This window comes from Ambystoma mexicanum, chromosome 4p (genome assembly GCF_040938575.1).
Source record: "Ambystoma mexicanum isolate Mex_15411 chromosome 4p, UKY_AmexF1_1, whole genome shotgun sequence".
Taxonomy (NCBI): domain Eukaryota; kingdom Metazoa; phylum Chordata; class Amphibia; order Caudata; family Ambystomatidae; genus Ambystoma; species Ambystoma mexicanum.
In genome coordinates, this window is record NC_090927.1 from 843,491,476 (window position 1) to 843,511,555 (window position 20,080).

At 47.4% G+C, this 20,080-nt stretch overlaps 49 non-coding genes and 21 pseudogenes across 49 annotated transcripts in view; all 70 read right to left on the reverse strand.

The window, feature by feature from the left end:
* LOC138461272 (5S ribosomal RNA) overlaps nucleotides 1-74 on the reverse strand; it is a 119-nt gene extending 45 nt beyond the window's left edge. The window contains exon 1 of the ribosomal RNA XR_011263896.1: nucleotides 1-74. This exon is cut by the window's left edge and continues 45 nt beyond it. This is a non-coding gene — a ribosomal RNA (5S ribosomal RNA).
* Nucleotides 75-537: 463 nt separating this feature from the next.
* LOC138456709 (5S ribosomal RNA) lies at nucleotides 538-646 on the reverse strand (annotated as a pseudogene).
* A 106-nt stretch (nucleotides 647-752) lies between these two features.
* Nucleotides 753-871, reverse strand: LOC138459903 (5S ribosomal RNA). Its single transcript, XR_011262683.1, has one exon. It is a non-coding gene; the product is annotated as a 5S ribosomal RNA (ribosomal RNA).
* A 106-nt stretch (nucleotides 872-977) lies between these two features.
* LOC138457651 (5S ribosomal RNA) lies at nucleotides 978-1,086 on the reverse strand (annotated as a pseudogene).
* A 106-nt stretch (nucleotides 1,087-1,192) lies between these two features.
* Nucleotides 1,193-1,311, reverse strand: LOC138453843 (5S ribosomal RNA). The gene has a single exon (XR_011260546.1). It is a non-coding gene; the product is annotated as a 5S ribosomal RNA (ribosomal RNA).
* Nucleotides 1,312-1,417: 106 nt separating this feature from the next.
* Nucleotides 1,418-1,526, reverse strand: LOC138457514 (5S ribosomal RNA; annotated as a pseudogene).
* Nucleotides 1,527-1,632: 106 nt separating this feature from the next.
* Nucleotides 1,633-1,751, reverse strand: LOC138465089 (5S ribosomal RNA). The gene has a single exon (XR_011267665.1). It is a non-coding gene; the product is annotated as a 5S ribosomal RNA (ribosomal RNA).
* A 106-nt stretch (nucleotides 1,752-1,857) lies between these two features.
* Nucleotides 1,858-1,976, reverse strand: LOC138461004 (5S ribosomal RNA). The gene has a single exon (XR_011263651.1). It is a non-coding gene; the product is annotated as a 5S ribosomal RNA (ribosomal RNA).
* Nucleotides 1,977-2,082: 106 nt separating this feature from the next.
* LOC138461814 (5S ribosomal RNA) lies at nucleotides 2,083-2,201 on the reverse strand. Its single transcript, XR_011264420.1, has one exon. It is a non-coding gene; the product is annotated as a 5S ribosomal RNA (ribosomal RNA).
* Nucleotides 2,202-2,307: 106 nt separating this feature from the next.
* On the reverse strand, nucleotides 2,308-2,426 carry LOC138463325 (5S ribosomal RNA). Its single transcript, XR_011265911.1, has one exon. It is a non-coding gene; the product is annotated as a 5S ribosomal RNA (ribosomal RNA).
* Nucleotides 2,427-2,532: 106 nt separating this feature from the next.
* On the reverse strand, nucleotides 2,533-2,651 carry LOC138454554 (5S ribosomal RNA). Its single transcript, XR_011261226.1, has one exon. It is a non-coding gene; the product is annotated as a 5S ribosomal RNA (ribosomal RNA).
* A 106-nt stretch (nucleotides 2,652-2,757) lies between these two features.
* Nucleotides 2,758-2,876, reverse strand: LOC138454680 (5S ribosomal RNA). Its single transcript, XR_011261347.1, has one exon. It is a non-coding gene; the product is annotated as a 5S ribosomal RNA (ribosomal RNA).
* A 463-nt stretch (nucleotides 2,877-3,339) lies between these two features.
* On the reverse strand, nucleotides 3,340-3,448 carry LOC138456710 (5S ribosomal RNA; annotated as a pseudogene).
* A 106-nt stretch (nucleotides 3,449-3,554) lies between these two features.
* Nucleotides 3,555-3,673, reverse strand: LOC138459905 (5S ribosomal RNA). The gene has a single exon (XR_011262684.1). It is a non-coding gene; the product is annotated as a 5S ribosomal RNA (ribosomal RNA).
* A 105-nt stretch (nucleotides 3,674-3,778) lies between these two features.
* LOC138463837 (5S ribosomal RNA) lies at nucleotides 3,779-3,897 on the reverse strand. The gene has a single exon (XR_011266422.1). It is a non-coding gene; the product is annotated as a 5S ribosomal RNA (ribosomal RNA).
* A 106-nt stretch (nucleotides 3,898-4,003) lies between these two features.
* Nucleotides 4,004-4,122, reverse strand: LOC138459906 (5S ribosomal RNA). The gene has a single exon (XR_011262685.1). It is a non-coding gene; the product is annotated as a 5S ribosomal RNA (ribosomal RNA).
* Nucleotides 4,123-4,228: 106 nt separating this feature from the next.
* Nucleotides 4,229-4,347, reverse strand: LOC138464615 (5S ribosomal RNA). The gene has a single exon (XR_011267193.1). It is a non-coding gene; the product is annotated as a 5S ribosomal RNA (ribosomal RNA).
* Nucleotides 4,348-4,453: 106 nt separating this feature from the next.
* Nucleotides 4,454-4,572, reverse strand: LOC138464690 (5S ribosomal RNA). Its single transcript, XR_011267268.1, has one exon. It is a non-coding gene; the product is annotated as a 5S ribosomal RNA (ribosomal RNA).
* A 106-nt stretch (nucleotides 4,573-4,678) lies between these two features.
* Nucleotides 4,679-4,797, reverse strand: LOC138454948 (5S ribosomal RNA). Its single transcript, XR_011261603.1, has one exon. It is a non-coding gene; the product is annotated as a 5S ribosomal RNA (ribosomal RNA).
* Nucleotides 4,798-4,903: 106 nt separating this feature from the next.
* LOC138455588 (5S ribosomal RNA) lies at nucleotides 4,904-5,022 on the reverse strand. Its single transcript, XR_011262012.1, has one exon. It is a non-coding gene; the product is annotated as a 5S ribosomal RNA (ribosomal RNA).
* Nucleotides 5,023-5,128: 106 nt separating this feature from the next.
* LOC138456213 (5S ribosomal RNA) lies at nucleotides 5,129-5,237 on the reverse strand (annotated as a pseudogene).
* Nucleotides 5,238-5,343: 106 nt separating this feature from the next.
* Nucleotides 5,344-5,462, reverse strand: LOC138461273 (5S ribosomal RNA). The gene has a single exon (XR_011263897.1). It is a non-coding gene; the product is annotated as a 5S ribosomal RNA (ribosomal RNA).
* A 463-nt stretch (nucleotides 5,463-5,925) lies between these two features.
* LOC138456711 (5S ribosomal RNA) lies at nucleotides 5,926-6,034 on the reverse strand (annotated as a pseudogene).
* A 106-nt stretch (nucleotides 6,035-6,140) lies between these two features.
* On the reverse strand, nucleotides 6,141-6,259 carry LOC138461884 (5S ribosomal RNA). Its single transcript, XR_011264490.1, has one exon. It is a non-coding gene; the product is annotated as a 5S ribosomal RNA (ribosomal RNA).
* Nucleotides 6,260-6,365: 106 nt separating this feature from the next.
* On the reverse strand, nucleotides 6,366-6,484 carry LOC138461967 (5S ribosomal RNA). Its single transcript, XR_011264571.1, has one exon. It is a non-coding gene; the product is annotated as a 5S ribosomal RNA (ribosomal RNA).
* Nucleotides 6,485-6,590: 106 nt separating this feature from the next.
* Nucleotides 6,591-6,709, reverse strand: LOC138464702 (5S ribosomal RNA). The gene has a single exon (XR_011267280.1). It is a non-coding gene; the product is annotated as a 5S ribosomal RNA (ribosomal RNA).
* A 106-nt stretch (nucleotides 6,710-6,815) lies between these two features.
* Nucleotides 6,816-6,934, reverse strand: LOC138462672 (5S ribosomal RNA). Its single transcript, XR_011265266.1, has one exon. It is a non-coding gene; the product is annotated as a 5S ribosomal RNA (ribosomal RNA).
* Nucleotides 6,935-7,387: 453 nt separating this feature from the next.
* On the reverse strand, nucleotides 7,388-7,496 carry LOC138458580 (5S ribosomal RNA; annotated as a pseudogene).
* A 106-nt stretch (nucleotides 7,497-7,602) lies between these two features.
* Nucleotides 7,603-7,721, reverse strand: LOC138461885 (5S ribosomal RNA). Its single transcript, XR_011264491.1, has one exon. It is a non-coding gene; the product is annotated as a 5S ribosomal RNA (ribosomal RNA).
* Nucleotides 7,722-7,827: 106 nt separating this feature from the next.
* On the reverse strand, nucleotides 7,828-7,936 carry LOC138458197 (5S ribosomal RNA; annotated as a pseudogene).
* A 106-nt stretch (nucleotides 7,937-8,042) lies between these two features.
* Nucleotides 8,043-8,161, reverse strand: LOC138459026 (5S ribosomal RNA). Its single transcript, XR_011262521.1, has one exon. It is a non-coding gene; the product is annotated as a 5S ribosomal RNA (ribosomal RNA).
* A 106-nt stretch (nucleotides 8,162-8,267) lies between these two features.
* Nucleotides 8,268-8,386, reverse strand: LOC138461274 (5S ribosomal RNA). The gene has a single exon (XR_011263898.1). It is a non-coding gene; the product is annotated as a 5S ribosomal RNA (ribosomal RNA).
* A 463-nt stretch (nucleotides 8,387-8,849) lies between these two features.
* LOC138456712 (5S ribosomal RNA) lies at nucleotides 8,850-8,958 on the reverse strand (annotated as a pseudogene).
* A 106-nt stretch (nucleotides 8,959-9,064) lies between these two features.
* Nucleotides 9,065-9,183, reverse strand: LOC138461968 (5S ribosomal RNA). The gene has a single exon (XR_011264572.1). It is a non-coding gene; the product is annotated as a 5S ribosomal RNA (ribosomal RNA).
* Nucleotides 9,184-9,289: 106 nt separating this feature from the next.
* LOC138453889 (5S ribosomal RNA) lies at nucleotides 9,290-9,408 on the reverse strand. Its single transcript, XR_011260590.1, has one exon. It is a non-coding gene; the product is annotated as a 5S ribosomal RNA (ribosomal RNA).
* A 106-nt stretch (nucleotides 9,409-9,514) lies between these two features.
* On the reverse strand, nucleotides 9,515-9,633 carry LOC138453954 (5S ribosomal RNA). The gene has a single exon (XR_011260652.1). It is a non-coding gene; the product is annotated as a 5S ribosomal RNA (ribosomal RNA).
* A 453-nt stretch (nucleotides 9,634-10,086) lies between these two features.
* LOC138458013 (5S ribosomal RNA) lies at nucleotides 10,087-10,195 on the reverse strand (annotated as a pseudogene).
* Nucleotides 10,196-10,301: 106 nt separating this feature from the next.
* Nucleotides 10,302-10,420, reverse strand: LOC138465275 (5S ribosomal RNA). The gene has a single exon (XR_011267849.1). It is a non-coding gene; the product is annotated as a 5S ribosomal RNA (ribosomal RNA).
* A 106-nt stretch (nucleotides 10,421-10,526) lies between these two features.
* Nucleotides 10,527-10,645, reverse strand: LOC138461163 (5S ribosomal RNA). The gene has a single exon (XR_011263796.1). It is a non-coding gene; the product is annotated as a 5S ribosomal RNA (ribosomal RNA).
* Nucleotides 10,646-10,751: 106 nt separating this feature from the next.
* On the reverse strand, nucleotides 10,752-10,870 carry LOC138464714 (5S ribosomal RNA). Its single transcript, XR_011267292.1, has one exon. It is a non-coding gene; the product is annotated as a 5S ribosomal RNA (ribosomal RNA).
* A 106-nt stretch (nucleotides 10,871-10,976) lies between these two features.
* On the reverse strand, nucleotides 10,977-11,095 carry LOC138455599 (5S ribosomal RNA; annotated as a pseudogene).
* A 463-nt stretch (nucleotides 11,096-11,558) lies between these two features.
* On the reverse strand, nucleotides 11,559-11,667 carry LOC138456713 (5S ribosomal RNA; annotated as a pseudogene).
* Nucleotides 11,668-11,773: 106 nt separating this feature from the next.
* On the reverse strand, nucleotides 11,774-11,882 carry LOC138456505 (5S ribosomal RNA; annotated as a pseudogene).
* A 106-nt stretch (nucleotides 11,883-11,988) lies between these two features.
* LOC138461969 (5S ribosomal RNA) lies at nucleotides 11,989-12,107 on the reverse strand. Its single transcript, XR_011264573.1, has one exon. It is a non-coding gene; the product is annotated as a 5S ribosomal RNA (ribosomal RNA).
* Nucleotides 12,108-12,213: 106 nt separating this feature from the next.
* On the reverse strand, nucleotides 12,214-12,332 carry LOC138464726 (5S ribosomal RNA). The gene has a single exon (XR_011267304.1). It is a non-coding gene; the product is annotated as a 5S ribosomal RNA (ribosomal RNA).
* Nucleotides 12,333-12,438: 106 nt separating this feature from the next.
* LOC138454324 (5S ribosomal RNA) lies at nucleotides 12,439-12,557 on the reverse strand. Its single transcript, XR_011261006.1, has one exon. It is a non-coding gene; the product is annotated as a 5S ribosomal RNA (ribosomal RNA).
* Nucleotides 12,558-13,021: 464 nt separating this feature from the next.
* Nucleotides 13,022-13,130, reverse strand: LOC138458521 (5S ribosomal RNA; annotated as a pseudogene).
* A 106-nt stretch (nucleotides 13,131-13,236) lies between these two features.
* Nucleotides 13,237-13,345, reverse strand: LOC138459501 (5S ribosomal RNA; annotated as a pseudogene).
* Nucleotides 13,346-13,451: 106 nt separating this feature from the next.
* On the reverse strand, nucleotides 13,452-13,570 carry LOC138462699 (5S ribosomal RNA). The gene has a single exon (XR_011265294.1). It is a non-coding gene; the product is annotated as a 5S ribosomal RNA (ribosomal RNA).
* Nucleotides 13,571-13,676: 106 nt separating this feature from the next.
* LOC138464740 (5S ribosomal RNA) lies at nucleotides 13,677-13,795 on the reverse strand. Its single transcript, XR_011267317.1, has one exon. It is a non-coding gene; the product is annotated as a 5S ribosomal RNA (ribosomal RNA).
* A 106-nt stretch (nucleotides 13,796-13,901) lies between these two features.
* On the reverse strand, nucleotides 13,902-14,020 carry LOC138463552 (5S ribosomal RNA). Its single transcript, XR_011266139.1, has one exon. It is a non-coding gene; the product is annotated as a 5S ribosomal RNA (ribosomal RNA).
* A 463-nt stretch (nucleotides 14,021-14,483) lies between these two features.
* LOC138459353 (5S ribosomal RNA) lies at nucleotides 14,484-14,592 on the reverse strand (annotated as a pseudogene).
* Nucleotides 14,593-14,698: 106 nt separating this feature from the next.
* LOC138461886 (5S ribosomal RNA) lies at nucleotides 14,699-14,817 on the reverse strand. The gene has a single exon (XR_011264492.1). It is a non-coding gene; the product is annotated as a 5S ribosomal RNA (ribosomal RNA).
* Nucleotides 14,818-14,923: 106 nt separating this feature from the next.
* Nucleotides 14,924-15,042, reverse strand: LOC138461164 (5S ribosomal RNA). Its single transcript, XR_011263797.1, has one exon. It is a non-coding gene; the product is annotated as a 5S ribosomal RNA (ribosomal RNA).
* A 106-nt stretch (nucleotides 15,043-15,148) lies between these two features.
* Nucleotides 15,149-15,267, reverse strand: LOC138460931 (5S ribosomal RNA). The gene has a single exon (XR_011263583.1). It is a non-coding gene; the product is annotated as a 5S ribosomal RNA (ribosomal RNA).
* Nucleotides 15,268-15,730: 463 nt separating this feature from the next.
* LOC138458611 (5S ribosomal RNA) lies at nucleotides 15,731-15,839 on the reverse strand (annotated as a pseudogene).
* Nucleotides 15,840-15,945: 106 nt separating this feature from the next.
* LOC138465276 (5S ribosomal RNA) lies at nucleotides 15,946-16,064 on the reverse strand. Its single transcript, XR_011267850.1, has one exon. It is a non-coding gene; the product is annotated as a 5S ribosomal RNA (ribosomal RNA).
* Nucleotides 16,065-16,170: 106 nt separating this feature from the next.
* LOC138461165 (5S ribosomal RNA) lies at nucleotides 16,171-16,289 on the reverse strand. Its single transcript, XR_011263798.1, has one exon. It is a non-coding gene; the product is annotated as a 5S ribosomal RNA (ribosomal RNA).
* Nucleotides 16,290-16,395: 106 nt separating this feature from the next.
* On the reverse strand, nucleotides 16,396-16,504 carry LOC138458093 (5S ribosomal RNA; annotated as a pseudogene).
* A 106-nt stretch (nucleotides 16,505-16,610) lies between these two features.
* LOC138455457 (5S ribosomal RNA) lies at nucleotides 16,611-16,729 on the reverse strand (annotated as a pseudogene).
* A 106-nt stretch (nucleotides 16,730-16,835) lies between these two features.
* LOC138461970 (5S ribosomal RNA) lies at nucleotides 16,836-16,954 on the reverse strand. The gene has a single exon (XR_011264574.1). It is a non-coding gene; the product is annotated as a 5S ribosomal RNA (ribosomal RNA).
* A 106-nt stretch (nucleotides 16,955-17,060) lies between these two features.
* LOC138464752 (5S ribosomal RNA) lies at nucleotides 17,061-17,179 on the reverse strand. Its single transcript, XR_011267329.1, has one exon. It is a non-coding gene; the product is annotated as a 5S ribosomal RNA (ribosomal RNA).
* Nucleotides 17,180-17,285: 106 nt separating this feature from the next.
* On the reverse strand, nucleotides 17,286-17,404 carry LOC138461275 (5S ribosomal RNA). The gene has a single exon (XR_011263899.1). It is a non-coding gene; the product is annotated as a 5S ribosomal RNA (ribosomal RNA).
* Nucleotides 17,405-17,868: 464 nt separating this feature from the next.
* Nucleotides 17,869-17,977, reverse strand: LOC138458522 (5S ribosomal RNA; annotated as a pseudogene).
* Nucleotides 17,978-18,083: 106 nt separating this feature from the next.
* LOC138460606 (5S ribosomal RNA) lies at nucleotides 18,084-18,202 on the reverse strand. Its single transcript, XR_011263284.1, has one exon. It is a non-coding gene; the product is annotated as a 5S ribosomal RNA (ribosomal RNA).
* A 106-nt stretch (nucleotides 18,203-18,308) lies between these two features.
* On the reverse strand, nucleotides 18,309-18,427 carry LOC138464765 (5S ribosomal RNA). The gene has a single exon (XR_011267341.1). It is a non-coding gene; the product is annotated as a 5S ribosomal RNA (ribosomal RNA).
* A 106-nt stretch (nucleotides 18,428-18,533) lies between these two features.
* Nucleotides 18,534-18,652, reverse strand: LOC138461276 (5S ribosomal RNA). The gene has a single exon (XR_011263900.1). It is a non-coding gene; the product is annotated as a 5S ribosomal RNA (ribosomal RNA).
* Nucleotides 18,653-19,105: 453 nt separating this feature from the next.
* Nucleotides 19,106-19,214, reverse strand: LOC138458582 (5S ribosomal RNA; annotated as a pseudogene).
* A 106-nt stretch (nucleotides 19,215-19,320) lies between these two features.
* Nucleotides 19,321-19,439, reverse strand: LOC138459038 (5S ribosomal RNA). The gene has a single exon (XR_011262524.1). It is a non-coding gene; the product is annotated as a 5S ribosomal RNA (ribosomal RNA).
* A 106-nt stretch (nucleotides 19,440-19,545) lies between these two features.
* Nucleotides 19,546-19,664, reverse strand: LOC138461277 (5S ribosomal RNA). Its single transcript, XR_011263901.1, has one exon. It is a non-coding gene; the product is annotated as a 5S ribosomal RNA (ribosomal RNA).
* Nucleotides 19,665-20,080: the final 416 nt, after the last annotated feature.

Below are 20,080 nucleotides of genomic sequence, written 5' to 3' on the forward strand. Positions count from 1 at the left end.
TAACTAGGCCTGACACTGCTTAACTTCCGAGATCAGACGAGATCGGGTGCATTCAGTGTGGTGTGGCCGTAGGCTCTAGGAATGCTAAGAATATTACTCTTATGCATTTGCATTTAGTAAGCTAAGCCATGCAGCCACTTGCAACATGATACCACGCTCATCGCTCGATCAGGCTCGATCAGGCGAGATATATAAGACTGGTGGGCCCATTCAGGACTCCTATGTCTGGTAGGATAACTTTAATTCATCCATCCTGTGTCTGTTGCAGGGAGGTGGAGAGAACAATCAACACAATAATGGTTTTCTTTCATGCCTCTTGAAGGACTCAATATTCTCTGTACTGCATTACATGTGAAAGTCGATTTATTACCCATGAACACACTACCTGTATGCTAATTCTATGTAAAAAGGTAGCTCCAGCCCTCATGATGTTGTCCAACATTTCCGCTATAAAACGGGATACAATTATTTTGGAAACATACCAAATTTGAAAAATAATTGAGAAGTTGCGCAATTACTAATCATGGAGCACAAAAAAGCCTACAGCACCTGGTATTCCCAGGCAGTCTCCCATCCAGGTACTAACTAGGCCCGACCCTGCTTAGCTTCCGAGATCGGGCGCATTCAGTGTGGTGTGGCCGTAGGCTCTGGGCCTAGTGAGTTTTGTACTTTTAAGCATCTAGTCGGCTAGACCTTGCAGTTTTGAAAGGCAATTGTGAAATGGCTCACTTCCTGAACTTGGAGCACAAAAAAGCCTACAGCACCTGGTATTCCCAGGTGGTCTCCCATCCAGGTACTAACTAGGCCCGACACTGCTTAGCTTCCGAGATCAGACGAGATCGGGCGCAATCAGTGTGGTGTGGCCGTAGGCTCAGGGCCTAGTGAGTTTTGTACTTTTAAGCATCTAGTCAGCTAGACCTTGCAGTTTTGAAAGGCAATTGAGAAATGGCTCACTTCCTGAACTTGGAGCACAAAAAAGCCTACAGCACCTGGTATTCCCAGGCGGAATCCCATCCAGGTACTAACTAGGCCCGACCCTGCTTAGCTTCCGAGATCGGGCGCATTCAGTGTGGTGTGGCCGTAGGCTCTGGGCCTAGTGAGTTTTGTACTTTTAAGCATCTAGTCGGCTAGACCTTGCAGTTTTGAAAGGCAATTGTGAAATGGCTCACTTCCTGAACTTGGAGCACAAAAAAGCCTACAGCACCTGGTATTCCCAGGCGGTCTGCCATCCAGGTACTAACTAGGCCCGACACTGCTTAGCTTCTGAGATCAGATGAGATCGGGCGCATTCAGTGTGGTGTGGCCGTAGGCTCTGGGCTTAGTGAGTTTTGTACTTTTAAGCATCTAGTCGGCTAGACCTTGCAGTTTTGAAAGGCAATTGTGAAATGGCTCACTTCCTGAACTTGGAGCACAAAAAAGCCTACAGCACCTGGTATTCCCAGGTGGTCTCCCATCCAGGTACTAACTAGGCCCGACACTGCTTAGCTTCCGAGATCAGACGCAATCAGTGTGGTGTGGCCGTAGGCTCTGGGCCTAGTGAGTTTTGTACTTTTAAGCATCTAGTCAGCTAGGCCTTGCAGTTTTGAAAGGCAATTGAGAAATGGCTCACTTCCTGAACTTGGAGCACAAAAAAGCCTACAGCACCTGGTATTCCCAGGCGGTCTCCCATCCAGGTACTAACGAGGCCCGACACTGCTTAGCTTCCGAGATCAGACGAGATCGGGCGCATTCAGTGTGGTGTGGCCGTAGGGTCTGGGCCTTGTGAGTTTTGTACTTTTAAGCATCTAGTCGGCTAGACCTTGCAGTTTTGAAAGGCAATTGAGAAATGGCTCACTTCCTGAACTTGGAGTACAAAAAAGCCTACAGCACCTGGTATTCCCAGGCGGTCTCCCATCCAGGTACTAACTAGGCCCGACACTGCTTAGCTTCCGAGATCAGACGAGATCGGGCGCAATCAGTGTGGTGTGGCCGTAGGCTCTGGGCTTAGTGAGTTTTGTACTTTTAAGCATCTAGTCAGCTAGACCTTGCAGTTTTGAAAGGCAATTGAGAAATGGCTCACTTCCTGAACTTGGAGCACAAAAAAGCCTACAGCACCTGGTATTCCCAGGTGGTCTCCCATCCAGGTACTAACGAGGCCCGACACTGCTTAGCTTCCGAGATCAGACGAGATCGGGCGCATTCAGTGTGGTGTGGCCGTAGGCTCTGGGCCTTGTGAGTTTTGTACTTTTAAGCATCTAGTCGGCTAGACCTTGCAGTTTTGAAAGGCAATTGAGAAATGGCTCACTTCCTGAACTTGGAGTACAAAAAAGCCTACAGCACCTGGTATTCCCAGGTGGTCTCCCATCCAGGTACTAACTAGGCCCGACACTGCTTAGTTTCTGAGATCAGACGAGATCAGGCGCATTCAGTGTGGTGTGGCCGTAGGCTCTAGACCTAGTGAGTTTTGTACTTTTAAGCATCTAGTCGGCTAGACCTTGCAGTTTTGAAAGGCAATTGAGAAATGGCTCACTTCCTGAACTTGGAGTACAAAAAAGCCTACAGCACCTGGTATTCCCAGGCGGTCTCCCATCCAGGTACTAACTAGGCCTGACACTGCTTAGCTTCTGAGATCAGACGAGATCGGGCGCATTCAGTGTGGTGTGGCCGTAGGCTCTGGGCCTAGTGAGTTTTGTACTTTTAAGCATCTAGTCGGCTAGACCTTGCAGTTTTAAAAGGCAATTGAGAAAGGGCTCACTTCCTGAACTTGGAGCACAAAAAAGCCTACAGCACCTGGTATTCCCAGGCAGTCTCCCATCCAGGTACTAACTAGGCCTGACACTGCTTAACTTCTGAGATCAGACGAGATCGGGTGCATTCAGTGTGGTGTGGCCGTAGGCTCTAGGAATGCTAAGAATATTACTCTTATGCATTTGCATTTAGTAAGCTAAGCCATGCAGCCACTTGCAACATGATACCACGCTCATCGCTCGATCAGGCTCGATCAGGCGAGATATATAAGACTGGTGGGCCCATTCAGGACTCCTATGTCTGGTAGGATAACTTTAATTCATCCATCCTGTGTCTGTTGCAGGGAGGTGGAGAGAACAATCAACACAATAATGGTTTTCTTTCATGCCTCTTGAAGGACTCAATATTCTCTGTACTGCATTACATGTGAAAGTCGATTTATTACCCATGAACACACTACCTGTATGCTAATTCTATGTAAAAAGGTAGCTCCAGCCCTCATGATGTTGTCCAACATTTCCGCTATAAAACGGGATACAATTATTTTGGAAACATACCAAATTTGAAAAATAATTGAGAAGTTGCGCAATTACTAATCATGGAGCACAAAAAAGCCTACAGCACCTGGTATTCCCAGGCAGTCTCCCATCCAGGTACTAACTAGGCCCGACCCTGCTTAGCTTCCGAGATCGGGCGCATTCAGTGTGGTGTGGCCGTAGGCTCTGGGCCTAGTGAGTTTTGTACTTTTAAGCATCTAGTCGGCTAGACCTTGCAGTTTTGAAAGGCAATTGTGAAATGGCTCACTTCCTGAACTTGGAGCACAAAAAAGCCTACAGCACCTGGTATTCCCAGGTGGTCTCCCATCCAGGTACTAACTAGGCCCGACACTGCTTAGCTTCCGAGATCAGACGAGATCGGGCGCAATCAGTGTGGTGTGGCCGTAGGCTCTGGGCCTAGTGAGTTTTGTACTTTTAAGCATCTAGTCAGCTAGACCTTGCAGTTTTGAAAGGCAATTGAGAAATGGCTCACTTCCTGAACTTGGAGCACCAAAAACCTACAGCACCTGGTATTCCCAGGCGGTCTCCCATCCAGGTACTAACGAGGCCCGACACTGCTTAGCTTCTGAGATCAGACGAGATCAGGCGCATTCAGTGTGGTGTGGCCGTAGGCTCTAGACCTAGTGAGTTTTGTACTTTTAAGCATCTAGTCGGCTAGACCTTGCAGTTTTGAAAGGCAATTGTGAAATGGCTCACTTCCTGAACTTGGAGCACAAAAAAGCCTACAGCACCTGGTATTCCCAGGTGGTCTCCCATCCAGGTACTAACTAGGCCCGACACTGCTTAGCTTCCGAGATCAGACGAGATCGGGCGCAATCAGTGTGGTGTGGCCGTAGGCTCTGGGCCTAGTGAGTTTTGTACTTTTAAGCATCTAGTCAGCTAGACCTTGCAGTTTTGAAAGGCAATTGAGAAATGGCTCACTTCCTGAACTTGGAGCACAAAAAAGCCTACAGCACCTGGTATTCCCAGGCAGTCTCCCATCCAGGTACTAACGAGGCCCGACACTGCTTAGCTTCCGAGATCAGACGAGATCGGGCGCATTCAGTGTGGTGTGGCCGTAGGCTCTGGGCCTTGTGAGTTTTGTACTTTTAAGCATCTAGTCGGCTAGACCTTGCAGTTTTGAAAGGCAATTGAGAAATGGCTCACTTCCTGAACTTGGAGTACAAAAAAGCCTACAGCACCTGGTATTCCCAGGCGGTCTCCCATCCAGGTACTAACTAGGCCCGACACTGCTTAGCTTCTGAGATCAGACGAGATCAGGCGCATTCAGTGTGGTGTGGCCGTAGGCTCTGGGCCTAGTGAGTTTTGTACTTTTAAGCATCTAGTCGGCTAGACCTTGCAGTTTTAAAAGGCAATTGAGAAAGGGCTCACTTCCTGAACTTGGAGCACAAAAAAGCCTACAGCACCTGGTATTCCCAGGCGGTCTCCCATCCAGGTACTAACTAGGCCTGACACTGCTTAACTTCCGAGATCAGCCGAGATCGGGTGCATTCAGTGTGGTGTGGCCGTAGGGTCTGGGCCTTGTGAGTTTTGTACTTTTAAGCATCTAGTCGGCTAGACCTTGCAGTTTTGAAAGGCAATTGAGAAATGGCTCACTTCCTGAACTTGGAGTACACAAAAGCCTACAGCACCTGGTATTCCCAGGTGGTCTCCCATCCAGGTACTAACTAGGCCCGACACTGCTTAGCTTCTGAGATCAGACGAGATCAGGTGCATTCAGTGTGGTGTGGCCGTAGGCTCTGGGCCTTGTGAGTTTTGTACTTTTAAGCATCTAGTCGGCTAGACCTTGCAGTTTTGAAAGGCAATTGAGAAATGGCTCACTTCCTGAACTTGGAGTACAAAAAAGCCTACAGCACCTGGTATTCCCAGGTGGTCTCCCATCCAGGTACTAACTAGGCCCGACACTGCTTAGCTTCTGAGATCAGACGCATTCAGTGTGGTGTGGCCGTAGGCTCTAGACCTAGTGAGTTTTGTACTTTTAAGCATCTAGTCGGCTAGACCTTGCAGTTTTGAAAGGCAATTGAGAAATGGCTCACTTCCTGAACTTGGAGCACAAAAAAGCCTACAGCACCTGGTATTCCCAGGCGGTCTCCCATCCAGGTACTAACTAGGCCTGACACTGCTTAACTTCCGAGATCAGACGAGATCGGGTGCATTCAGTGTGGTGTGGCCGTAGGCTCTAGGAATGCTAAGAATATTACTCTTATGCATTTGCATTTAGTAAGCTAAGCCATGCAGCCACTTGCAACATGATACCACGCTCATCGCTCGATCAGGCTCGATCAGGCGAGATATATAAGACTGGTGGGCCCATTCAGGACTCCTATGTCTGGTAGGATAACTTTAATTCATCCATCCTGTGTCTGTTGCAGGGAGGTGGAGAGAACAATCAACACAATAATGGTTTTCTTTCATGCCTCTTGAAGGACTCAATATTCTCTGTACTGCATTACATGTGAAAGTCGATTTATTACCCATGAACACACTACCTGTATGCTAATTCTATGTAAAAAGGTAGCTCCAGCCCTCATGATGTTGTCCAACATTTCCGCTATAAAACGGGATACAATTATTTTGGAAACATACCAAATTTGAAAAATAATTGAGAAGTTGCGCAATTACTAATCATGGAGCACAAAAAAGCCTACAGCACCTGGTATTCCCAGGCAGTCTCCCATCCAGGTACTAACTAGGCCCGACCCTGCTTAGCTTCCGAGATCGGGCGCATTCAGTGTGGTGTGGCCGTAGGCTCTGGGCCTAGTGAGTTTTGTACTTTTAAGCATCTAGTCGGCTAGACCTTGCAGTTTTGAAAGGCAATTGTGAAATGGCTCACTTCCTGAACTTGGAGCACAAAAAAGCCTACAGCACCTGGTATTCCCAGGTGGTCTCCCATCCAGGTACTAACTAGGCCCGACACTGCTTAGCTTCCGAGATCAGACGAGATCGGGCGCAATCAGTGTGGTGTGGCCATAGGCTCTGGGCCTAGTGAGTTTTGTACTTTTAAGCATCTAGTCAGCTAGACCTTGCAGTTTTGAAAGGCAATTGAGAAATGGCTCACTTCCTGAACTTGGAGCACAAAAAAGCCTACAGCACCTGGTATTCCCAGGCGGTCTCCCATCCAGGTACTAACGAGGCCCGACACTGCTTAGCTTCCGAGATCAGACGAGATCGGGCGCATTCAGTGTGGTGTGGCCGTAGGCTCTGGGCCTTGTGAGTTTTGTACTTTTAAGCATCTAGTCGGCTAGACCTTGCAGTTTTGAAAGGCAATTGAGAAATGGCTCACTTCCTGAACTTGGAGTACAAAAAAGCCTACAGCACCTGGTATTCCCAGGCGGTCTCCCATCCAGGTACTAACTAGGCCCGACACTGCTTAGCTTCTGAGATCAGACGAGATCAGGCGCATTCAGTGTGGTGTGGCCGTAGGCTCTGGGCCTAGTGAGTTTTGTACTTTTAAGCATCTAGTCGGCTAGACCTTGCAGTTTTAAAAGGCAATTGAGAAAGGGCTCACTTCCTGAACTTGGAGCACAAAAAAGCCTACAGCACCTGGTATTCCCAGGCGGTCTCCCAACCAGGTACTAACTAGGCCTGACACTGCTTAACTTCCGAGATCAGACGAGATCGGGTGCATTCAGTGTGGTGTGGCCGTAGGCTCTAGGAATGCTAAGAATATTACTCTTATGCATTTGCATTTAGTAAGCTAAGCCATGCAGCCACTTGCAACATGATACCACGCTCATCGCTCGATCAGGCGAGATATATAAGACTGGTGGGCCCATTCAGGACTCCTATGTCTGGTAGGATAACTTTAATTCATCCATCCTGTGTCTGTTGCAGGGAGGTGGAGAGAACAATCAACACAATAATGGTTTTCTTTCATGCCTCTTGAAGGACTCAATATTCTCTGTACTGCATTACATGTGAAAGTCGATTTATTACCCATGAACACACTACCTGTATGCTAATTCTATGTAAAAAGGTAGCTCCAGCCCTCATGATGTTGTCCAACATTTCCGCTATAAAACGGGATACAATTATTTTGGAAACATACCAAATTTGAAAAATAATTGAGAAGTTGCGCAATTACTAATCATGGAGCACAAAAAAGCCTACAGCACTTGGTATTCCCAGGCAGTCTCCCATCCAGGTACTAACTAGGCCCGACCCTGCTTAGCTTCCGAGATCGGGCGCATTCAGTGTGGTGTGGCCGTAGGCTCTGGGCCTAGTGAGTTTTGTACTTTTAAGCATCTAGTCGTCTAGACCTTGCAGTTTTGAAAGGCAATTGTGAAATGGCTCACTTCCTGAACTTGGAGCACAAAAAAGCCTACAGCACCTGGTATTCCCAGGTGGTCTCCCATCCAGGTACTAACTAGGCCCGACACTGCTTAGCTTCCGAGATCAGACGAGATCGGGCGCAATCAGTGTGGTGTGGCCATAGGCTCTGGGCCTAGTGAGTTTTGTACTTTTAAGCATCTAGTCAGCTAGACCTTGCAGTTTTGTAAGGCAATTGAGAAATGGCTCACTTCCTGAACTTGGAGCACAAAAAAGCCTACAGCACCTGGTATTCCCAGGCGGTCTCCCATCCAGGTACTAACGAGGCCCGACACTGCTTAGTTTCCGAGATCAGGCGCATTCAGTGTGGTGTGGCCGTAGGCTCTGGGCCTTGTGAGTTTTGTACTTTTAAGCATCTAGTCGGCTAGACCTTGCAGTTTTGAAAGGCAATTGAGAAATGGCTCACTTCCTGAACTTGGAGTACAAAAAAGCCTACAGCACCTGGTATTCCCAGGCGGTCTCCCATCCAGGTACTAACTAGGCCCGACACTGCTTAGCTTCTGAGATCAGACGAGATCAGGCGCATTCAGTGTGGTGTGGCTGTAGGCTCTGGGCCTAGTGAGTTTTGTACTTTTAAGCATCTAGTCGGCTAGACCTTGCAGTTTTAAAAGGCAATTGAGAAAGGGCTCACTTCCTGAACTTGGAGCACAAAAAAGCCTACAGCACCTGGTATTCCCAGGCGGTCTCCCATCCAGGTACTAACTAGGCCTGACACTGCTTAACTTCCGAGATCAGACGAGATCGGGTGCATTCAGTGTGGTGTGGCCGTAGGCTCTAGGAATGCTAAGAATATTACTCTTATGCATTTGCATTTAGTAAGCTAAGCCATGCAGCCACTTGCAACATGATACCACGCTCATCGCTCGATCAGGCTCGATCAGGCGAGATATATAAGACTGGTGGGCCCATTCAGGACTCCTATGTCTGGTAGGATAACTTTAATTCATCCATCCTGTGTCTGTTGCAGGGAGGTGGAGAGAACAATCAACACAATAATGGTTTTCTTTCATGCCTCTTGAAGGACTCAATATTCTCTGTACTGCATTACATGTGAAAGTCGATTTATTACCCATGAACACACTACCTGTATGCTAATTCTATGTAAAAAGGTAGCTCCAGCCCTCATGATGTTGTCCAACATTTCCGCTATAAAACGGGATACAATTATTTTGGAAACATACCAAATTTGAAAAATAATTGAGAAGTTGCGCAATTACTAATCATGGAGCACAAAAAAGCCTACAGCACCTGGTATTCCCAGGCAGTCTCCCATCCAGGTACTAACTAGGCCCGACCCTGCTTAGCTTCCGAGATCGGGCGCATTCAGTGTGGTGTGGCCGTAGGCTCTGGGCCTAGTGAGTTTTGTACTTTTAAGCATCTAGTCGGCTAGACCTTGCAGTTTTGAAAGGCAATTGAGAAATGACTCACTTCCTGAACTTGGAGCACAAAAAAGCCTACAGCACCTGGTATTCCCAGGCGGTCTCCCATCCAGGTACTAACGAGGCCCGACACTGCTTAGCTTCCGAGATCAGACGAGATCGGGCGCATTCAGTGTGGTGTGGCCGTAGGCTCTGGGCCTTGTGAGTTTTGTACTTTTAAGCATCTAGTCGGCTAGACCTTGCAGTTTTGAAAGGCAATTGAGAAATGGCTCACTTCCTGAACTTGGAGTACAAAAAAGCCTACAGCACCTGGTATTCCCAGGCTGTCTCCCATCCAGGTACTAACTAGGCCCGACACTGCTTAGCTTCTGAGATCAGACGAGATCAGGCGCATTCAGTGTGGTGTGGCCGTAGGCTCTGGGCCTAGTGAGTTTTGTACTTTTAAGCATCTAGTCGGCTAGACCTTGCAGTTTTAAAAGGCAATTGAGAAAGGGCTCACTTCCTGAACTTGGAGCACAAAAAAGCCTACAGCACCTGGTATTCCCAGGCAGTCTCCCATCCAGGTACTAACTAGGCCTGACACTGCTTAACTTCCGAGATCAGACGAGATCAGGTGCATTCAGTGTGGTGTGGCCGTAGGCTCTAGGAATGCTAAGAATATTACTCTTATGCATTTGCATTTAGTAAGCTAAGCCATGCAGCCACTTGCAACATGATACCACGCTCATCGCTCGATCAGGCGAGATATATAAGACTGGTGGGCCCATTCAGGACTCCTATGTCTGGTAGGATAACTTTAATTCATCCATCCTGTGTCTGTTGCAGGGAGGTGGAGAGAACAATCAACACAATAATGGTTTTCTTTCATGCCTCTTGAAGGACTCAATATTCTCTGTACTGCATTACATGTGAAAGTCGATTTATTACCCATGAACACACTACCTGTATGCTAATTCTATGTAAAAAGGTAGCTCCAGCCCTCATGATGTTGTCCAACATTTCCGCTATAAAACGGGATACAATTATTTTGGAAACATACCAAATTTGAAAAATAATTGAGAAGTTGCGCAATTACTAATCATGGAGCACAAAAAAGCCTACAGCACCTGGTATTCCCAGGCAGTCTCCCATCCAGGTACTAACTAGGCCCGACCCTGCTTAGCTTCCGAGATCAGGCGCATTCAGTGTGGTGTGGCCGTAGGCTCTGGGCCTAGTGAGTTTTGTACTTTTAAGCATCTAGTCGGCTAGACCTTGCAGTTTTGAAAGGCAATTGTGAAATGGCTCACTTCCTGAACTTGGAGCACAAAAAAGCCTACAGCACCTGGTATTCCCAGGTGGTCTCCCATCCAGGTACTAACTAGGCCCGACACTGCTTAGTTTCCGAGATCAGACGAGATCGGGCGCAATCAGTGTGGTGTGGCCATAGGCTGTGGGCCTAGTGAGTTTTGTACTTTTAAGCATCTAGTCAGCTAGACCTTGCAGTTTTGAAAGGCAATTGAGAAATGGCTCACTTCCTGAACTTGGAGCACAAAAAAGCCTACAGCACCTGGTATTCCCAGGCGGTCTCCCATCCAGGTACTAACGAGGCCCAACACTGCTTAGCTTCCGAGATCAGACGAGATCGGGCGCATTCAGTGTGGTGTGGCCGTAGGCTCTGGGCCTTGTGAGTTTTGTACTTTTAAGCATCTAGTCGGCTAGACCTTGCAGTTTTGAAAGGCAATTGAGAAATGGCTCACTTCCTGAACTTGGAGTACAAAAAAGCCTACAGCACCTGGTATTCCCAGGCGGTCTCCCATCCAGGTACTAACTAGGCCCGACACTGCTTAGCTTCTGAGATCAGACGAGATCAGGCGCATTCAGTGTGGTGTGGCCGTAGGCTCTGGGCCTAGTGAGTTTTGTACTTTTAAGCATCTAGTCGGCTAGACCTTGCAGTTTTAAAAGGCAATTGAGAAAGGGCTCACTTCCTGAACTTGGAGCACAAAAAAGCCTACAGCACCTGGTATTCCCAGGCGGTCTCACATCCAGGTACTAACTAGGCCTGACACTGCTTAACTTCCGAGATCAGACAAGATCAGGTGCATTCAGTGTGGTGTGGCCGTAGGCTCTAGGAATGCTAAGAATATTACTCTTATGCATTTGCATTTAGTAAGCTAAGCCATGCAGCCACTTGCAACATGATACCACGCTCATCGCTCGATCAGGCTCGATCAGGCGAGATATATAAGACTGGTGGGCCCATTCAGGACTCCTATGTCTGGTAGGATAACTTTAATTCATCCATCCTGTGTCTGTTGCAGGGAGGTGGAGAGAACAATCAACACAATAATGGTTTTCTTTCATGCCTCTTGAAGGACTCAATATTCTCTGTACTGCATTACATGTGAAAGTCGATTTATTACCCATGAACACACTACCTGTATGCTAATTCTATGTAAAAAGGTAGCTCCAGCCCTCATGATGTTGTCCAACATTTCCGCTATAAAACGGGATACAATTATTTTGGAAACATACCAAATTTGAAAAATAATTGAGAAGTTGCGCAATTACTAATCATGGAGCACTAAAAAGCCTACAGCACCTGGTATTCCCAGGCAGTCTCCCATCCAGGTACTAACTAGGCCCGACCCTGCTTAGCTTCCGAGATCGGGCGCATTCAGTGTGGTGTGGCCGTAGGCTCTGGGCCTAGTGAGTTTTGTACTTTTAAGCATCTAGTCGGCTAGACCTTGCAGTTTTGAAAGGCAATTGTGAAATGGCTCACTTCCTGAACTTGGAGCACAAAAAAGCCTACAGCACCTGGTATTCCCAGGTGGTCTCCCATCCAGGTACTAACTAGGCCCAACACTGCTTAGCTTCCGATATCAGGCGCAATCAGTGTGGTGTGGCCGTAGGCTCTGGGCCTAGTGAGTTTTGTACTTTTAAGCATCTAGTCAGCTAGACCTTGCAGTTTTGAAAGGCAATTGAGAAATGGCTCACTTCCTGAACTTGGAGCACAAAAAAGCCTACAGCACCTGGTATTCCCAGGCGGTCTCCCATCCAGGTACTAACGAGGCCCGACACTGCTTAGCTTCCGAGATCAGACGAGATCGGGCGCATTCAGTGTGGTGTGGCCGTAGGCTCTGGGCCTTGTGAGTTTTGTACTTTTAAGCATCTAGTCGGCTAGACCTTGCAGTTTTGAAAGGCAATTGAGAAATGGCTCACTTCCTGAACTTGGAGTACAAAAAAGCCTACAGCACCTGGTATTCCCAGGCGGTCTCCCATCCAGGTACTAACTAGGCCCGACACTGCTTAGCTTCTGAGATCAGACGAGATCAGGCGCATTCAGTGTGGTGTGGCCGTAGGCTCTGGGCCTAGTGAGTTTTGTACTTTTAAGCATCTAGTCGGCTAGACCTTGCAGTTTTAAAAGGCAATTGAGAAAGGGCTCACTTCCTGAACTTGGAGCACAAAAAAGCCTACAGCACCTGGTATTCCCAGGCAGTCTCCCATCCAGGTACTAACTAGGCCTGACACTGCTTAACTTCCAAGATCAGACGAGATCGGGTGCATTCAGTGTGGTGTGGCCGTAGGCTCTAGGAATGCTAAGAATATTACTCTTATGCATTTGCATTTAGTAAGCTAAGCCATGCAGCCACTTGCAACATGATACCACGCTCATCGCTCGATCAGCGCTCGATCAGGCGAGATATATAAGACTGGTGGGCCCATTCAGGACTCCTATGTCTGGTAGGATAACTTTAATTCATCCATCCTGTGTCTGTTGCAGGGAGGTGGAGAGAACAATCAACACAATAATGGTTTTCTTTCATGCCTCTTGAAGGACTCAATATTCTCTGTACTGCATTACATGTGAAAGTCGATTTATTACCCATGAACACACTACCTGTATGCTAATTCTATGTAAAAAGGTAGCTCCAGCCCTCATGATGTTGTCCAACATTTCCGCTATAAAACGGGATACAATTATTTTGGAAACATACCAAATTTGAAAAATAATTGAGAAGTTGCGCAATTACTAATCATGGAGCACAAAAAAGCCTACAGCACCTGGTATTCCCAGGCAGTCTCCCATCCAGGTACTAACTAGGCCCGACCCTGCTTAGCTTCTGAGATCGGGCGCATTCAGTGTGGTGTGGCCGTAGGCTCTGGGCCTAGTGAGTTTTGTACTTTTAAGCATCTAGTCGGCTAGACCTTGCAGTTTTGAAAGGCAATTGTGAAATTGCTCACTTCCTGAACTTGGAGCACAAAAAAGCCTACAGCACCTGGTATTCCCAGGTGGTCTCTCATCCAGGTACTAACTAGGCCCGACACTGCTTAGCTTCCGAGATCAGACGCAATCAGTGTGGTGTGGCAGTAGGCTCTGGGCCTAGTGAGTTTTGTACTTTTAAGCATCTAGTCAGCTAGACCTTGCAGTTTTGAAAGGCAATTGAGAAATGGCTCACTTCCTGAACTTGGAGCACAAAAAAGCCTACAGCACCTGGTATTCCCAGGCGGTCTCCCATCCAGGTACTAACGAGGCCCGACACTGCTTAGCTTCCGAGATCAGACGAGATCGGGCGTATTCAGTGTGGTGTGGCCGTAGGCTCTGGGCCTTGTGAGTTTTGTACTTTTAAGCATCTAGTCGGCTAGACCTTGCAGTTTTGAAAGGCAATTGAGAAATGGCTCACTTCCTGAACTTGGAGTACAAAAAAGCCTACAGCACCTGGTATTCCCAGGCGGTCTCCCATCCAGGTACTAACTAGGCCCGACACTGCTTAGCTTCTGAGATCAGACGAGATCAGGCGCATTCAGTGTGGTGTGGCCGTAGGCTCTGGGCCTAGTGAGTTTTGTACTTTTAAGCATCTAGTCGGCTAGACCTTGCAGTTTTAAAAGGCAATTGAGAAAGGGCTCACTTCCTGAACTTGGAGCACAAAAAAGCCTACAGCACCTGGTATTCCCAGGCGGTCTCCCATCCAGGTACTAACTAGGCCTGACACTGCTTAACTTCCAAGATCAGACGAGATCGGGTGCATTCAGTGTGGTGTGGCCGTAGGCTCTAGGAATGCTAAGAATATTACTCTTATGCATTTGCATTTAGTAAGCTAAGCCATGCAGCCACTTGCAACATGATACCACGCTCATCGCTCGATCAGGCTCGATCAGGCGAGATATATAAGACTGGTGGGCCCATTCAGGACTCCTATGTCTGGTAGGATAACTTTAATTCATCCATCCTGTGTCTGTTGCAGGGAGGTGGAGAGAACAATCAACACAATAATGGTTTTCTTTCATGCCTCTTGAAGGACTCAATATTCTCTGTACTGCATTACATGTGAAAGTCGATTTATTACCCATGAACACACTACCTGTATGCTAATTCTATGTAAAAAGGTAGCTCCAGCCCTCATGATGTTGTCCAACATTTCCGCTATAAAACGGGATACAATTATTTTGGAAACATACCAAATTTGAAAAATAATTGAGAAGTTGCGCAATTACTAATCATGGAGCACAAAAAAGCATACAGCACCTGGTATTCCCAGGCAGTCTCCCATCCAGGTAATAACTAGGCCCGACCCTGCTTAGCTTCCGAGATCGGGCGCATTCAGTGTGGTGTGGCCGTAGGCTCTGGGCCTAGTGAGTTTTGTACTTTTAAGCATCTAGTCGGCTAGACCTTGCAGTTTTGAAAGGCAATTGTGAAATGGCTCACTTCCTGAACTTGGAGCACAAAAAAGCCTACAGCACCTGGTATTCCCAGGTGGTCTCCCATCCAGGTACTAACTAGGCCCGACACTGCTTAGCTTCCGAGATCAGACGAGATCGGGCGCAATCAGTGTGGTGTGGCCATAGGCTCTGGGCCTAGTGAGTTTTGTACTTTTAAGCATCTAGTCAGCTAGACCTTGCAGTTTTGAAAGGCAATTGAGAAATGGCTCACTTCCTGAACTTGGAGCACAAAAAAGCCTACAGCACCTGGTATTCCCAGGCGGTCTCCCATCCAGGTACTAACGAGGCCCAACACTGCTTAGCTTCCGAGATCAGACGAGATCGGGCGCATTCAGTGTGGTGTGGCCGTAGGCTCTGGGCCTTGTGAGTTTTGTACTTTTAAGCATCTAGTCGGCTAGACCTTGCAGTTTTGAAAGGCAATTGAGAAATGGCTCACTTCCTGAACTTGGAGTACAAAAAAGCCTACAGCACCTGGTATTCCCAGGCGGTCTCCCATCCAGGTACTAACTAGGCCCGACACTGCTTAGCTTCTGAGATCAGACGAGATCAGGTGCATTCAGTGTGGTGTGGCCGTAGGCTCTAGGAATGCTAAGAATATTACTCTTATGCATTTGCATTTAGTAAGCTAAGCCATGCAGCCACTTGCAACATGATACCACGCTCATCGCTCGATCAGGCTCGATCAGGCGAGATATATAAGACTGGTGGGCCCATTCAGGACTCCTATGTCTGGTAGGATAACTTTAATTCATCCATCCTGTGTCTGTTGCAGGGAGGTGGAGAGAACAATCAACACAATAATGGTTTTCTTTCATGCCTCTTGAAGGACTCAATATTCTCTGTACTGCATTACATGTGAAAGTCGATTTATTACCCATGAACACACTACCTGTATGCTAATTCTATGTAAAAAGGTAGCTCCAGCCCTCATGATGTTGTCCAACATTTCCGCTATAAAACGGGATACAATTATTTTGGAAACATACCAAATTTGAAAAATAATTGAGAAGTTGCGCAATTACTAATCATGGAGCACAAAAAAGCCTACAGCACCTGGTATTCCCAGGCAGTCTCCCATCCAGGTAATAACTAGGCCCGACCCTGCTTAGCTTCCGAGATCGGGCGCATTCAGTGTGGTGTGGCCGTAGGCTCTGGGCCTAGTGAGTTTTGTACTTTTAAGCATCTAGTCGGCTAGACCTTGCAGTTTTGAAAGGCAATTGTGAAATGGCTCACTTCCTGAACTTGGAGCACAAAAAAGCCTACAGCACCTGGTATTCCCAGGTGGTCTCCCATCCAGGTACTAACTAGGCCCGACACTGCTTAGTTTCCGAGATCAGACGAGATCGGGCGCAATCAGTGTGGTGTGGCCATAGGCTCTGGGCCTAGTGAGTTTTGTACTTTTAAGCATCTAGTCAGCTAGACCTTGCAGTTTTGAAAGGCAATTGAGAAATGGCTCACTTCCTGAACTTGGAGCACAAAAAAGCCTACAGCACCTGGTATTCCCAGGCGGTCTCCCATCCAGGTACTAACGAGGCCCAACACTGCTTAGCTTCCGAGATCAGACGAGATCGGGCGCATTCAGTGTGGTGTGGCCGTAGGCTCTGGGCCTTGTGAGTTTTGTACTTTTAAGCATCTAGTCGGCTAGACCTTGCAGTTTTGAAAGGCAATTGAGAAATGGCTCACTTCCTGAACTTGGAGTACAAAAAAGCCTACAGCACCTGGTATTCCCAGGCGGTCTCCCATCCAGGTACTAACTAGGCCCGACCCTGCTTAGCTTCTGAGATCGGGCGCATTCAGTGTGGTGTGGCCATAGGCTCTGGGCCTAGTGAGCTTTGTACTTTTAAGCATCTAGTCGGCTAGACCTTGCAGTTTTGAAAGGCAATTGTGAAATGGCTCACTTCCTGAACTTGGAGCACAAAAAAGCCTACAGCACCTGGTATTCCCAGGTGGTCTCTCATCCAGGTACTAACTAGGCCCGACACTGCTTAGCTTCCGAGATCAGACGAGATCGGGCGCAATCAGTGTGGTGTGGCAGTAGGGTCTGGGCCTAGTGAGTTTTGTACTTTTAAGCATCTAGTCAGCTAGACCTTGCAGTTTTGAAAGGCAATTGAGAAATGGCTCACTTCCTGAACTTGGAGCACAAAAAAGCCTACAGCACCTGGTATTCCCAGGCGGTCTCCCATCCAGGTACTAACGAGGCCCGACACTGCTTAGCTTCCGAGATCAGACGAGATCGGGCGCATTCAGTGTGGTGTGGCCGTAGGCTCTGGGCCTTGTGAGTTTTGTACTTTTAAGCATCTAGTCGGCTAGACCTTGCAGTTTTGAAAGGCAATTGAGAAATGGCTCACTTCCTGAACTTGGAGTACAAAAAAGCCTACAGCACCTGGTATTCCCAGGCGGTCTCCCATCCAGGTACTAACTAGGCCCGACACTGCTTAGCTTCTGAGATCAGACGAGATCAGGCGCATTCAGTGTGGTGTGGCCGTAGGCTCTGGGCCTAGTGAGTTTTGTACTTTTAAGCATCTAGTCGGCTAGACCTTGCAGTTTTAAAAGGCAATTGAGAAAGGGCTCACTTCCTGAACTTGGAGCACAAAAAAGCCTACAGCACCTGGTATTCCCAGGCGGTCTCCCATCCAGGTACTAACTAGGCCTGACACTGCTTAACTTCCGAGATCAGACGAGATCGGGTGCATTCAGTGTGGTGTGGCCGTAGGCTCTAGGAATGCTAAGAATATTACTCTTAAGCATTTGCATTTAGTAAGCTAAGCCATGCAGCCACTTGCAACATGATACCACGCTCATCGCTCGATCAGGCTCGATCAGGCGAGATATATAAGACTGGTGGGCCCATTCAGGACTCCTATGTCTGGTAGGATAACTTTAATTCATCCATCCTGTGTCTGTTGCAGGGAGGTGGAGAGAACAATCAACACAATAATGGTTTTCTTTCATGCCTCTTGAAGGACTCAATATTCTCTGTACTGCATTACATGTGAAAGTCGATTTATTACCCATGAACACACTACCTGTATGCTAATTCTATGTAAAAAGGTAGCTCCAGCCCTCATGATGTTGTCCAACATTTCCGCTATAAAACGGGATACAATTATTTTGGAAACATACCAAATTTGAAAAATAATTGAGAAGTTGCGCAATTACTAATCATGGAGCACAAAAAAAGCCTACAGCACCTGGTATTCCCAGGCAGTCTCCCATCCAGGTACTAACTAGGCCCGACCCTGCTTAGCTTCTGAGATCGGGCGCATTCAGTGTGGTGTGGCCGTAGGCTCTGGGCCTAGTGAGTTTTGTACTTTTAAGCATCTAGTCGGCTAGACCTTGCAGTTTTGAAAGGCAATTGTGAAATGGCTCACTTCCTGAACTTGGAGCACAAAAAAGCCTACAGCACCTGGTATTCCCAGGTGGTCTCCCATCCAGGTACTAACTAGGCCCGACACTGCTTAGCTTCCGAGATCAGACGAGATCGGGCGCATTCAGTGTGGTGTGGCCGTAGGCTCTGGGCCTTGTGAGTTTTGTACTTTTAAGCATCTAGTCGGCTAGACCTTGCAGTTTTGAAAGGCAATTGAGAAATGGCTCACTTCCTGAACTTGGAGTACAAAAAAGCCTACAGCACCTGGTATTCCCAGGCGGTCTCCCATCCAGGTACTAACTAGGCCCGACACTGCTTAGCTTCTGAGATCAGACGAGATCAGGCGCATTCAGTGTGGTGTGGCCGTAGGCTCTGGGCCCAGTGAGTTTTGTACTTTTAAGCATCTAGTCGGCTAGACCTTGCAGTTTTAAAAGGCAATTGAGAAAGGGCTCACTTCCTGAACTTGGAGCACAAAAAAGCCTACAGCACCTGGTATTCCCAGGCGGTCTCCCATCCAGGTACTAACTAGGCCTGACACTGCTTAACTTCCGAGATCAGACGAGATCGGGTGCATTCAGTGTGGTGTGGCCGTAGGCTCTAGGAATGCTAAGAATATTACTCTTATGCATTTGCATTTAGTAAGCTAAGCCATGCAGCCACTTGCAACATGATACCACGCTCATCGCTCGATCAGGCGAGATATATAAGACTGGTGGGCCCATTCAGGACTCCTATGTCTGGTAGGATAACTTTAATTCATCCATCCTGTGTCTGTTGCAGGGAGGTGGAGAGAACAATCAACACAATAATGGTTTTCTTTCATGCCTCTTGAAGGACTCAATATTCTCTGTACTGCATTACATGTGAAAGTCGATTTATTACCCATGAACACACTACCTGTATGCTAATTCTATGTAAAAAGGTAGCTCCAGCCCTCATGATGTTGTCCAACATTTCCGCTATAAAACGGGATACAATTATTTTGGAAACATACCAAATTTGAAAAATAATTGAGAAGTTGCGCAATTACTAATCATGGAGCACAAAAAAGCCTACAGCACTTGGTATTCCCAGGCAGTCTCCCATCCAGGTACTAACTAGGCCCGACCCTGCTTAGCTTCCGAGATCGGGCGCATTCAGTGTGGTGTGGCCGTAGGCTCTGGGCCTTGTGAGTTTTGTACTTTTAAGCATCTAGTCGGCTAGACCTTGCAGTTTTGAAAGGCAATTGAGAAATGGCTCACTTCCTGAACTTGGAGTACAAAAAAGCCTACAGCACCTGGTATTCCCAGGCGGTCTCCCATCCAGGTACTAACTAGGCCCGACACTGCTTAGCTTCTGAGATCAGACGAGATCAGGCGCATTCAGTGTGGTGTGGCTGTAGGCTCTGGGCCTAGTGAGTTTTGTACTTTTAAGCATCTAGTCGGCTAGACCTTGCAGTTTTAAAAGGCAATTGAGAAAGGGCTCACTTCCTGAACTTGGAGCACAAAAAAGCCTACAGCACCTGGTATTCCCAGGCGGTCTCCCATCCAGGTACTAACTAGGCCTGACACTGCTTAACTTCCGAGATCAGACGAGATCGGGTGCATTCAGTGTGGTGTGGCCGTAGGCTCTAGGAATGCTAAGAATATTACTCTTATGCATTTGCATTTAGTAAGCTAAGCCATGCAGCCACTTGCAACATGATACCACGCTCATCGCTCGATCAGGCTCGATCAGGCGAGATATATAAGACTGGTGGGCCCATTCAGGACTCCTATGTCTGGTAGGATAACTTTAATTCATCCATCCTGTGTCTGTTGCAGGGAGGTGGAGAGAACAATCAACACAATAATGGTTTTCTTTCATGCCTCTTGAAGGACTCAATATTCTCTGTACTGCATTACATGTGAAAGTCGATTTATTACCCATGAACACACTACCTGTATGCTAATTCTATGTAAAAAGGTAGCTCCAGCCCTCATGATGTTGTCCAACATTTCCGCTATAAAACGGGATACAATTATTTTGGAAACATACCAAATTTG